The sequence below is a fragment of the Poecilia latipinna genome, unplaced genomic scaffold (genome assembly GCF_001443285.1).
Source record: "Poecilia latipinna isolate Pla-1442-1.1 unplaced genomic scaffold, P_latipinna-1.0 Scaffold637, whole genome shotgun sequence".
NCBI lineage: Eukaryota > Metazoa > Chordata > Actinopteri > Cyprinodontiformes > Poeciliidae > Poecilia > Poecilia latipinna.
Genome location: NW_015113253.1, coordinates 276975 through 288921, shown reverse-complemented (window position 1 = coordinate 288921; position 11947 = coordinate 276975). Strand labels below are relative to the sequence as shown.

The following is an 11947-nucleotide window of genomic DNA, read 5'->3' as shown; positions in this document are numbered from 1 at the left end:
TAATTATACTAACCACATTTGAGGTAGCATTAGCATCATAGCACAGTGAGGCCTTGCACAAAGTTAGAAATAATTACTTTAAAGCAGCAGTTTTAAACCATTACTTTGAAAGTAACTAACTAATGAAGGCTTGTTGATTAGTTTTTGTCATGTGTCAACCATCTAAGCAGTTGTTTTATTACTGCTCAGTTTTTTGAGCTAGGTTAAAGACTTTTTTTTTTTTTTTGTGCAAAGTCTGCAGTCAGCATCTGCAGTCAGCTCCAGTCCAAAACACATATATCTTACCCTGCTTACAATATATCTTTAAAATGTCATGCTGCATTCACTTTTTTGGTAGATTTGGTAGACTCTTGATGAAAAAAAAAATCTTTTCTACAGAAGCAGTCTTACTACTAATATTTTTTAATCAACTGTACAACTGTAAAATTAATCAATCAATCTGCTTGCAGTTTCCTAAATAGGTATTGGTACTTGGTTTGTATGTGTTTAATATTTTATAGACAAAGCCAACTGTTGAATATTGATTAGGGTGCATTCACACCAGTGCTTCTCAGTCTGCTTTAATTGAAGTCTAGTTCCTTGCCCTGGAAATCCTTTTTGTTTTGGGATGTATAATGTGCAACCTAACTCTACTTAACAAAAAAATGAATTCTGCCCCACCTAAAAACCTGAGTTGGTTCAGTTCAAGTGAACTCAAGAGCATTCAAATGCATATGTGGCTGCAACTGAAACAAACGATCGAGTCTAGTAAGAGAAATGTCTCGTGGTCTTTCTCCAACAACAAAAAAAATCAAATAAATCCTACAACTGCTGAAATCTCCTGCCACTCCATTTTTATTTACATTTTGGTAAAGTGATGAACAGATTTCTTCAAATAGTTTGGTTTGTTTGACGCAGTGCAATATGAAAGTGAACTGCACCAGCTGAAAATGTAACAATTTGTACAATGTTGGTCTCCTCTTGGGTGTGAAAACATGCTAACCTGAACTCTTTATAATAATTTGCTCTTAAGGACTTTTCAGATTTTGTATTTAATGACTGAATGATAAAGGGGCTGCGACAGTCTGGCACCAGTCCAGGGTGTACCCCGCCTCTCGCCCAAAACATTCGCTGAATTTAGGCACTGACACCCCTCCCGACCCCGATAGGGACAAGGGTGTAAGAAAATGGATGGATGGATGATAAAGGGGTATGGAGCTGTGCAACCACTAACGCCCTCACCATTATCTCTGTATTGGAGAGGCGCTGCCTCCTGGTCCAAACAGAGTTGGCATGGCCTGGAAGGAGCATTTCCCCCCTGCAGAACATGCCAAGTGGTGTCAGTCTGCCACCGGTCTTCACAGCATGTTTCCCACTGGAGACGTGGACGTTGGACCAAGAAAACATTAGGTGAAGCTGTTAAAACATATGTTGTCTTTTTACATAAATAACTGAGCTTTGATTGATTTATGTTTGGGTTTTTGCTGACAACCTTTTATTTTAAGACAAAACAAAATGAAACTAGTTGTCCTCAGAAGGGGTTTATTTAACCCTCGTTTGAATGACATAATAGTTTGTTTCCTTAGAACAACTCCAAGGATAGGCAAATGAAGATTATATAAACATCATATGACTGAGTTTTCTGAGTTGAGGAACTTAAACTGGTGGCTAGTCTGGAATCCAGACATTTAAGCCTCTTGTACATGACATGATATTCGTTTTACTTTTGTCTGCTCTCTGTTCTTTTACTCACTTATGCTTGCATTCACTCACTTGGTCATGTGGTTCAACAGTGTCTCTATGAAGCAGACTTCCTGGAATGTGCAGCTGTTTCACTGCATTTAGTGTAGCATAAATCCTAAGTGAAAGCTTGCTGTCTTTGACAAACTGTAAAGCATAAATGGATGTCTGACTCCCAGTCATAATTACTGCACTACAGTCATTACAGCAAACCCACACAGATTTGTGTAAATATTTGAGTTTGTCTTTGGGACAAGCAAATACTTTAGTGTTTAATCATTTTTCTTTTTCATTTAAATCTGAAATAAATTATTTGAATTACTATACAGTGATTTCCCCTGGGTTGACTTAACTTATAAATAAGACATAGTTGTCAAAATCTGAGTTAGTGAATTTTCAAGTTATTTTTCCCTGATAAATATTTTTTGCAGATTTTAGTTCATGTGGAAAAATTGCAGCTGATGGCAAAAACATCCCACCACAGGAGACTACCAAGTAGTTCCAAATGGGTGCAGTGTGTTTTGCTAACTGTTGCCGTGCTAACTACAATTAGTTACACAATATAATAACAATGTATTGCCCTCCAGATGGACAAAAGCATTCTGTGCTTTAAATTGCTGCCAGGAGGCAAGACTTTAATATTTTCTCCTTTTCTCATTTTATCCACAAAATGAATGTTGTCTAGATTTGCTATTACACCCTTTTGAAAATAATTCAACTTTCAACTCAACCCAATTTAATAGCTACAAGCAAAAATGATCAGTAGCCTCACTTTAGACACTTAAAAATAGTTAAAAACTGACAACTAATTTGCTAACGTTGCAGAATAATTTGAATTTGGATGTTTTAATTTTCCTACCTGATTCAATAATGGTCCAACATCGGTCAGTATTCCATGCAGAGACAAAAAAGAGGCAGCAGTATGTTGCAGTGGAGCCAACTTTCCTATACCAGGCAACTCACACTTAACAGTGGGCTACAGCTTACACTAACATAATTTAGACCCACATGGAGCTTTAGAGAGGGTGGGGGTGGATCGATGCTAGGAGACAACAAGAGAGTGATGCTTCTAATGTTTCATGCAGTTTTTCCCCTTTTCTTCCGGCAGTCATTCACACATTTCATCCATTATGACCAGACAGATTATCATGACTCATATTTCAGTCTGTCTGGTGACATCATGCATAGTTTTCCCCGTGGTGCTCATGTTTCTGTCACAGCTTGAGTGTCACTTTGATCTCCTTTTTTTTCTTTTACGTACAGTGAGAGCATGGAGTCAATGCAAAGAGGAGCCCGAACTGCTCTGCTTTCACCAACCACATAATCCCAGACCTGGGTGGTTCAACCGAAGATACTTCTAAGAACTAGTAGCGTGTTGCCACAAAAATATTCGTACCCGGGCAAAATCTCAGAGAACTCTGGGCAACAGGAAATCCAACAATGTAATCAAAACACTACAAATTCACTTTCTGATATAAACTGATCATTCAGTAGGCTTTTGCTTCACCAAATGTTGCTTTGTTTGGTGAAGATTGCTTCAGAAAGGGCATTCAAGGTCCGGAACTGACATTTGTGTTTGACAACTTCCCTTCAAAGTGAAACATGAAAGACGACCAATAAGAGTGAAATTAGGTTCTGCTGTGCTGTTCTGCTGAGAGACCCAGTGATCACCACAAGGAATGCAATATCTGAAACATCTTCACAGGCTCACAGGTTTCAAGCCCCTGTGCAACTGCAAGCTCAATTGTTCCAAAGCAAAAAACTCCCCAGATCATAACGTTTCCTTCTCCTCTGTAATAAATATTACAGAGGAGAAGTGGAACTCATTATCATGCCAGTAGTGATGGAAGCCATGAGAGATATCCAGAGTATTTTGTTCCACCTTTCTTTGTCTCATAGATTTGATGCTCTTCCAATGGTCGAGTTGAGGCATTGTTGTTGAAGGTCTTTTGTTCCTTAACCCTTTCTTCTCTTCTGGATGTTGGACTGCAGACAGCATCAGTAATATTGCAATATTATTGCAATATTGCAGCACCAATTTCTTCTCTGCTCATATGATTTTAATTAGGGGTGTATCATCCACGGTAATCAACTATTTTAAAGCATAAAATAAAATCATTAGTTCTAACCAGGGTCCCAATACTATGAGGTTTCACCTTTTGCAGACTGTCGGCTTACTGTGAGATATACTACAGGTTTTTGGCTGGCAAAGTCTAATTTTTGCAGGCATAAAAATGTAGCCCATAACCAAAAAATAACTTAACTGAATATGCTGCTATCTAGTCTTAGAAGAGTTTTTTTTATCTTTTATAAATATCGCACTAAGTCCCAGATTCTTCCTTTTCCCAATTACCTTATGCCCCAGCTTTGTCACAGAGAAATTCTGTAGGGAAAGCCATGGACTGATAGGACACAAGACTGATTAACAGGATGCATATTTAGGAGGACATAGGAACAATGAAGGAATGGCTCTTCTTATTTTGCAAAGAAATAAAAAAAAAATTCCAATTGGGGGACATCTCTTAAATTGTTCTCTGTTTTGCTTTGAAACATGCATGTTTCTCAACGTCTTTGTGTTTATTATGAATTGTTTTAAATAAGAACAATTTAAACATTTCATAAAGCTGTTACATTTCAGGGTTAAATAAGCCTTCTACATTTCTAACGTGTCCTCAGTGATTTGCAGCTTGTTTGTAGCCTGGCATGTATAGATTTTAGTCAGATTTCCCAGTCACATTGTAGCTCTGATGTCAATAATAGTCCTTCTCCTTCTCTTTTAGTCCATCATACATGCTAACAAAATTACAGCACTCTGCTGCGGCACTTATCCGCAGTGTGTATCTGTTTACAGTTGAAGAGCTATGCACTGTTAAACAATGTCTTGTTCCTTTATAGCTAAAGATTAAAATAACAACATGAATAATTAACATTGCAGCTTTTTTATTTTGGTATTTTTCTGGCATTCAAGATTAGAGTGGATTATTCTAATGACTGATTAAAGGGATTTACTATAAGTCACTTTAATAGATTGATTAATACCATTAAGCAATGCCAGAAAATTATCAAAATTGTGAGTGTTAGCACTTTGCAAACTCTTAAGGGGAAACTAGGCTAAAATAAGTTTTTTTTTCTAATTGGAGCAAAATTCACAGTAAATCTGATATTTATCACCAAAGTGTTCATTGGTTTTCTACATGCAGCCAATAATTAGCATCAATAAAAACACATTAATTGCTCTTATAATCAACATAGAAAAATGTTCTTTGAAGTTATTTCTGTTTGTCTTTATTTGACAAATAAAGTGTTGCTCAAGTCAACAGTTCCAAACACTTCTGGCTGGAGGTAGCTGAGTTCTGAACCCCCTACTGGCTTATATTGGTATATTTTATATTTTTCATTTAAAATATTTACATACAAATTCAATTGGTGCACCACTTCAGTCTTTGCTGTTAGACTTCTTGGATAAAGGTGATGTTGCTTATGCATGAAGGGAATCACTTATTCTGTTTTAGGTGTTGCAGAAATGAGGTCTGTGCAACTCCACTTTAGATGCAATGCACATCATGTCTCTGGTTTTAAAATACTAAATTCCAAAGATCCAGCAAGAAAAACTGTCCCAACTTTTAGACATCGCTCTGCTGGAGTATGTAAATGCTGGTTATTTCTGGACAGGCTCGATTTCACCTCAGAAAACTGTGTCAGTTGCATAAGAGCAGCATAACCGCAGCAGCAGGCTGTAGTTTGCTTTAGGGATTTTAGATCCAACTTCATGAACCACTTAAGATTGCATGGTTATCTTTAAGAGTCCATCTTTTCTTTTGTTTTCAGGCTAGGTTAAATAATTTATGAGAGCACAACAAAGCTTCTAGCGTCAGTATAAGATGGACTTACTGACCTTGGCTAAAATAACCTGTACAACGACATGTGCTCTAAAAGGCATGCTGGAGCTTAAACAACTTGTGAAATCCTAACATTTAGGTGTTCCATAATAAAATGTGTCACTGTAGGTAAGAGGAACATTTTAAAGTTTAATTCACCCATTGCAATTAAGTGTTAATGCCAATTGTAACGGTAAGGTGTTAATTTGCTTATTTATTATGTCATAACAAAAATGCAAAGTAACATCATTGCAGAAAAAAAATTATTCTGAATTTTTTTATCTATCATACAAGTTGGTAGCCTACATCTATTCTCAAGAACTTACAGTGTTGCATGGATGAAAAGGTGTTGCTCTGCTTCAAGATAGACAAACTTTACGTTCAGATGTCGAGCTAAATGTTCCCAAGTTAAGCATGGGGTTTGTCTCGTCATCCTTTGTCCGATTTGTGTTTTCAAAAGGACAATATCTTTTATGAGTTTGATCAATGTCTGGTTTAGCTTTGTTTCAGCTCTCCATTAAAATGTCAGCACTACAACACGTAGAAATTACAACATGTGCCTTGATATGCACCAACATGTTCACATTTTTGTCAGACATTGTCAGTTTGGCACTTTTATTACATTTAATGAAGACCAGTTTAGTTTTATTTTATTCTTTTCCTCTGATTGTCTTTCTTCTTACCATTTTTGTTCTTAGTTGATAGTTTCTGTTTACTCATACCAGATTCTAGTTTTCTAATTACCACATATGCAACAAATTGGTTGTTTCCTTGCCTAGTACATTCTGTACCAGGTCTTTCACTCCCTTCTGGTAAATCTCTCAATTAGCATCAGGAAAACATAAATTCTAACTCCAGAAACACAACTATGTAACAAAGGATTTTTCTGTGGAAGACTCAAAAGTCACAATATTGGGTATGCCTGTTGTTGACATCAGTACAGAACAAACCAATCAAATGGCATCCAGAAGTTTGACAGCTAATTTACTGGTGTTCAAAGGTAGCCACCAAATGAAAAAAAAAGGATGGTTGTGGGTAACAGACAGGCTTGTGTGAGTACTTCATAAACAACTGATCTAATGTGATTTTCTTTACAGAAAAAGTATCTAGGGAGTGACAGTTGGGAGGATGAAAATGTCTTGATGTCAAGGTTAGGAGGAGATAGGACAGACAGGATCAAAATGATACAAAGGTAACAGTAGCTCAAATAGTGACTTGCCATAACTAAGTTATCTGGAATACCATCTCTAAACGCATCCCAACTGTTGCCCATTTTGAAGCAGATGGTTTACAGCTCCAGATGTTTACTCTGACTGCAACTCCTGCCAGCTACGAATGGAAAATAAAGGCTACAAAATGCCTGGGCTCATCAAACTTGGACAAAAACAAGGGAAATAGTTGCTGTTTATAAGACCCTTCAGCTGCAACACTTAGATGGTTGTCAGAATTTGGCATAAACAACATAAAGGCACACAATCATCCTCCCTTGTTAAGAATTAGGGGACACAGTCTGTTCGTGGAGAACGTGGTGCTAAATGACCTGCAGACGACCTGATTCCAGACAGTCGGTAGGTAGATAGGTCAGTCAAACTTTATTAATAGATTACAAACCAGCGTTCTGACAAATACTTACAACTTAGTTGAAAATGAAAGTTTACTTAATCTGATGTTTCGAGTTCAAAAAGTGGTCAAAAAAGTCATTTTATAAAAAACTCTAGTCATCACACCAGATATTTTCCAAACAAGAGGACCTCCACCACACACCTAACGTTTGGTCTAAAAGTTACCAAAGTAATGTTAACTATTCCAAATATAAAAATTAAAAAGAAGAACTAATTGGATAGAGCTTATGATTTACAAAACTTCAACATAAATGGCTACAATACATATCCATCCCTTGATTACCTCAGTGTCACAAAGCTCTGAAGATAGAACACCAGACCATGTTCAATAGTTGTGGAATGCTGTGGAATGGGAGATGTAGGTCATGGATCTACACCTGTCAATTCTTCAGTAAAACTATAATTCCATTATGTCAAGATGGACTAATATTTCTGACTGCTTAACCTCCAATAATAATAATTTTGTGTTTTCAATAAGGTATTACTTTCAAAAACCCAGCAGTGAAGCAGAAAGGTTTACCCCTGACATTTAGCCACAGCAGATCTTATATGACAGATTTGCCTCTAGCAACCTTTAGATTCGAAGATGAATCCATGTCCTTTACAATAAGTCACCCACTCCCTTCTACTTCTGTTGTCTGTCATCCTAAACTTCATCTTTTTTTGTTATGTAATACTTTCATATAAAATATGTATCAGCCTTTCTGTGGTCGGAAGGCGTGTCATTTTTGGTTCGTCAAGGGGAAACATGTCCACCAGTGGAGCGTGTCTGTGGACTAGATTTTCCAAACAAGACAAGCCACATACACACAGTTGGATTCAGGACACAGACAGACGTGGCATTTACAAGAAGCAAAATTTGCCCTTTGACTATGAGAACCTAAGGCATTTAAAAGGCAGCTTCATAACATCCCTGCACTTACTAGTCGTTTTATGATTATGGAAATTACCTTCAGAAGAAATCTGAAATCAGACGTGGATTTTCTCCAAGTCTATATTGCTGTGTCTGTGAGTGAATGATGTAAGAGGATGCAAAGTGTCTATAAAGTTTCTGCAAATCCTGCGGGTCTAAATTTGTCTGGAACAGGACAGACAAGACAGAATTGTGCCTCAAGCAGCACATTTTGCTTTAACCACCAACTCTTTCACTGTACATGCTGATAGGCCACAGAGAACTATTCATGTGTTCTCATACCTATAATTCAGGATGGCAATTGAAAGTTAAGTTCCAAAATGGAGCAAGTTGCACACATGATGGATCTATTTTATTGGCAATGACATCACCCAACATTAGTGGTATTTCCTCTTGGTTGTGGATGGAATGCCAGCATTAAATCAAATTACTTTATGGTTCGTATTATGTGCGTTAGCGGCTGCTTTGGCCATTTCTGGTTCTTCAATATGTTTTTTGTGCATTGTAAGAAATGATAAAGATCAGATTGACATGGGAGTAGCTGCTAAAGATTCTGTTTACTTAGCCTTCTAAAATGTCAGAGATTGTTTGTTTTAACAAATGTGCACATATTGATGGCATACATGTTAAAAAAAGACTGCCAAGCAAATAACATTCACATCAGCCTTAGCAACATAACCTATTAGAAAATTAAGATGGTGAATGTGGCAAATGGTCCATCTAAATGTTAGCATATCATCTAGGGAATTGTATCAACTTGCAAAATGATGAGACAGGAAATTACTCAGAATTAATGAAAACAAAAGCTAAAACTGCCTCTTATTAGCTCCAACATTTCTGCATACCTTTATATGTTGTGTCTATTGACTGGATGATAGGTATTTTCTCAAACCTACAGAAAAAAGAAAGAACCACAGACAACGTATATGAGTTTTCAACCAAACTTCTGCAGAAGGACACTTTGAGTTAAAAAACATAACAAATTAACTTGACAGAGATTGATAAAATTGTTACAAATATTTGTCCACCATAGTTTAATCTTTGGTGATCTAAATAAGCTTGTAAAACTGCAGATTTTATTCTCCTTTTGCTAATTTTCTTTTCTGTTGACATCTTAGCTGCTTAGCGTTGACTTCTGGAGCATTTTCAATGAAAATAGTTTCTTGGATAGACATAATGTAAAGTAACTGTGAAATGCTAAAACAACAGTATAAAGTAAACATTTTCGTTAAAATGCTTAAACAATAGTCAAATCTTTCTGAGAAGACAAACAAAACAGAACTAGTGCATTAGACCCTTAAACCATCATATAATGTGAGTCAGCAAGCCTTTTTGGCAATTACTGAACACATGATACCAGATCCCAGGCAGGACTATAGTTGTTCTGCACAGAACAAAGAGTCATCTTTACATCTTGTCCATGTTTTGTCCCCAGCAGGTTGAATCACACTCTGAGCCTGGTCCTGCCTGAGGTTTCTTCCAGGAGTTTTTCCTTTCCACTGTTTCCTTGTCATTGTTCAGCATTATGGAATCTACCAAAGCAAAGATTTGATGCAATCTCCTGATTTCATTTTTACATTTTCCTACAAAGGATTATTTTTTTGTTAACTGAATCTGAAAGTATTGTAATTAGATCAAATAAACAATAAATATAAATTAAATTGAATCTGGAAAAAGCTCAGATAGAAATGAGAAAAAGGATGAAAATGGATTCCATAAAATTGGATATTAACTAAACCTTTTTTTGTCTTATAAAGTACATTGAGACATTTGTTATATAATGGTTATGTGTAACTAACCTAAATTGAGTTGTATTTTTGTCAGGTTTGTATCTATCTGAGTCAACCAAAGCATTGACATACCTCCATTATTTAGATTGCATCTGCTACGATGCACCTGCTTGAATCATTTTTAATGAGATAAACTAACAGGTTCATCAATCCGTTAAAGCAACAGCAGATGTTATATTGCTTACTCTTTGTCTCCCAAACTTCATTCAGGCCTGTCTGTGGAAATGACAAGAAGAGCTGCAGTGCACATGAGGTATTTACCACTAATAAATACCACATGTAAATACACGTGGTATTTATTGTACAATAAATACCACGTGTATTTACCACTAATAAATACATGTGGTATTTATTAGTGGTAAATACACGTGGTATTTATTAGTTACCACGTGTAACTAATAAACACAACAAAGCCTGCTTTATTATGAAATAAAGCAGGCTACATAACAGTTTGACTTTATTTCTTTCAGTGCACCTTGTTCAAAAATTCATGTTAAGCAAGCTAAGACGATAACATTTTGCAGCTCACTACTGTGGACAAGAAAAAAAAAATAATGTTGAACAAGGCAATTTGTGTAATTATGCAATCTGTTTTATACTAAAATAAAAATGGTCATGTGTTAACTTTAATCCTCCTGCTTGACCACATCTGTCCCTTGGTGTTTGCAGTAGCTTAGACATTTGAATTGTTAGAAGTGATACATGGTTCAGTCTTTTGACACCTTTGTAAGAAAGTGTCCAGGAAAAACCCTCGTGAGGGTAATTCACACATTAAAGCCAACGTGTTTCCTTGTCATCAGTTATAAAAAAGGTGTGCATGTGTGAAACAAGCTTCAGACTCATTTAGCTGTTTTTCATCACAGCAATCCACTCAATTAAAATTCATATTGACCTGCAATGCATTTACAGTAGCCAGATCTAATCATTAACTAACAAGCTGATATTTCTTCTCAGAATTCACTTAAACATTCACACTCACCTGCAATGGCGCTGACAAAACTTGGTGTGATGAGTCAAGTGTGAATGCAGGTCAAATCATTTGAGTAATGAGCAGTGCAGTTAAGTCTCCACCTCTGTCCTTCTGAAAAAAAAAAAAAAAAAAATGTCTCTCTAATGATGACACACCAAACAGCAGCTTCCAACTCCAGAGCATCTCAGCTTCTGTCCGATGTCTGGATCAAAGTGGGGCTGCTCTCCTCCTGCTTGCATAACAATACTCTAGACAGATCCCATGCTGCAGTTGCTGCATGTGCATCAGACCACTTTAGCCACAAGGCGCGCTCTCTTGCCTTTTAAATGGACCTGGCATCGTTCCAGTCTACTTCCTTCGGAACAGAAGTGCTGAGCTAAAATTGGGCTGTATACCTGATGGAATACTCAAACTGTCTTATGCTTTTTTTTTTTTTTTTTTTAATCCCTGCCTCTTTAAAACTGTCACCGAAGCATTGCAGGCTACGTATGCATCTTTTCCATCCTGAGTCACTGCCAGAGCCAGTGAACTGGACTAATTTGAATTGTCACTGCATGTTTGTAGCCGACTGCCTACAGGGTACAGGCTGCCTCACCGCGAACCTCAGTGAGAATCTGGGCCAAATGGGAACAGATTCAGAGGTGTCAGTTCAGGAATAAAAGACTGACAGGAACTATGATGTGTTGAATTCACACTCTTTTTCGTTAGATCTTCAAAGTAAGATCTAACGTACCCACAGCACTATGTGAGTGCTGTGGGTAAATATTATAAAATGGCTCAACTTAGGAGAGTTTAAAGGAAGGACATGTGCTGGAACAAATTTATTATGTGCCAGGAGCAACAAAATGACACACACGGTGGTGTGAAGACAAGCCAACGGGTGGTTTGTTGGTGTGACATATAGTTAAAGCTCAATCAAGAAATTTGTGCTTTTGGCTAAATCTCTTTGCAGGATGACGAGAGTCTGTGGAGTCTGTAGCAATTTGAAAATAATCACTCTACTTCTGAGAGGATATAAGAGAGGATTACAGAAAAAAAAAAAAAAAAAAAAAAAA

At 36.8% G+C, this 11947-nt stretch overlaps 1 protein-coding gene across 5 annotated transcripts in view; it reads right to left on the bottom strand.

Annotated features, from left to right (window-relative positions):
• Window positions 1-11947, bottom strand: part of LOC106954218 (uncharacterized) — a 23818-nt gene that overhangs the window by 6952 nt on the left and 4919 nt on the right. For 2 of the 5 annotated variants that reach the window (XM_015043540.1, XM_015043537.1), the window contains exon 1: window positions 10902-11308. The gene's annotated coding sequence lies outside the window, so the exon portion shown is untranslated. Of the gene's footprint in view, window positions 1-1221; window positions 1526-8977; window positions 9025-10901; window positions 11309-11947 lie in introns of those variants that run through there. The other 3 variants (XM_015043538.1, XM_015043539.1, XM_015043541.1) reach the window with 3 other exon arrangements.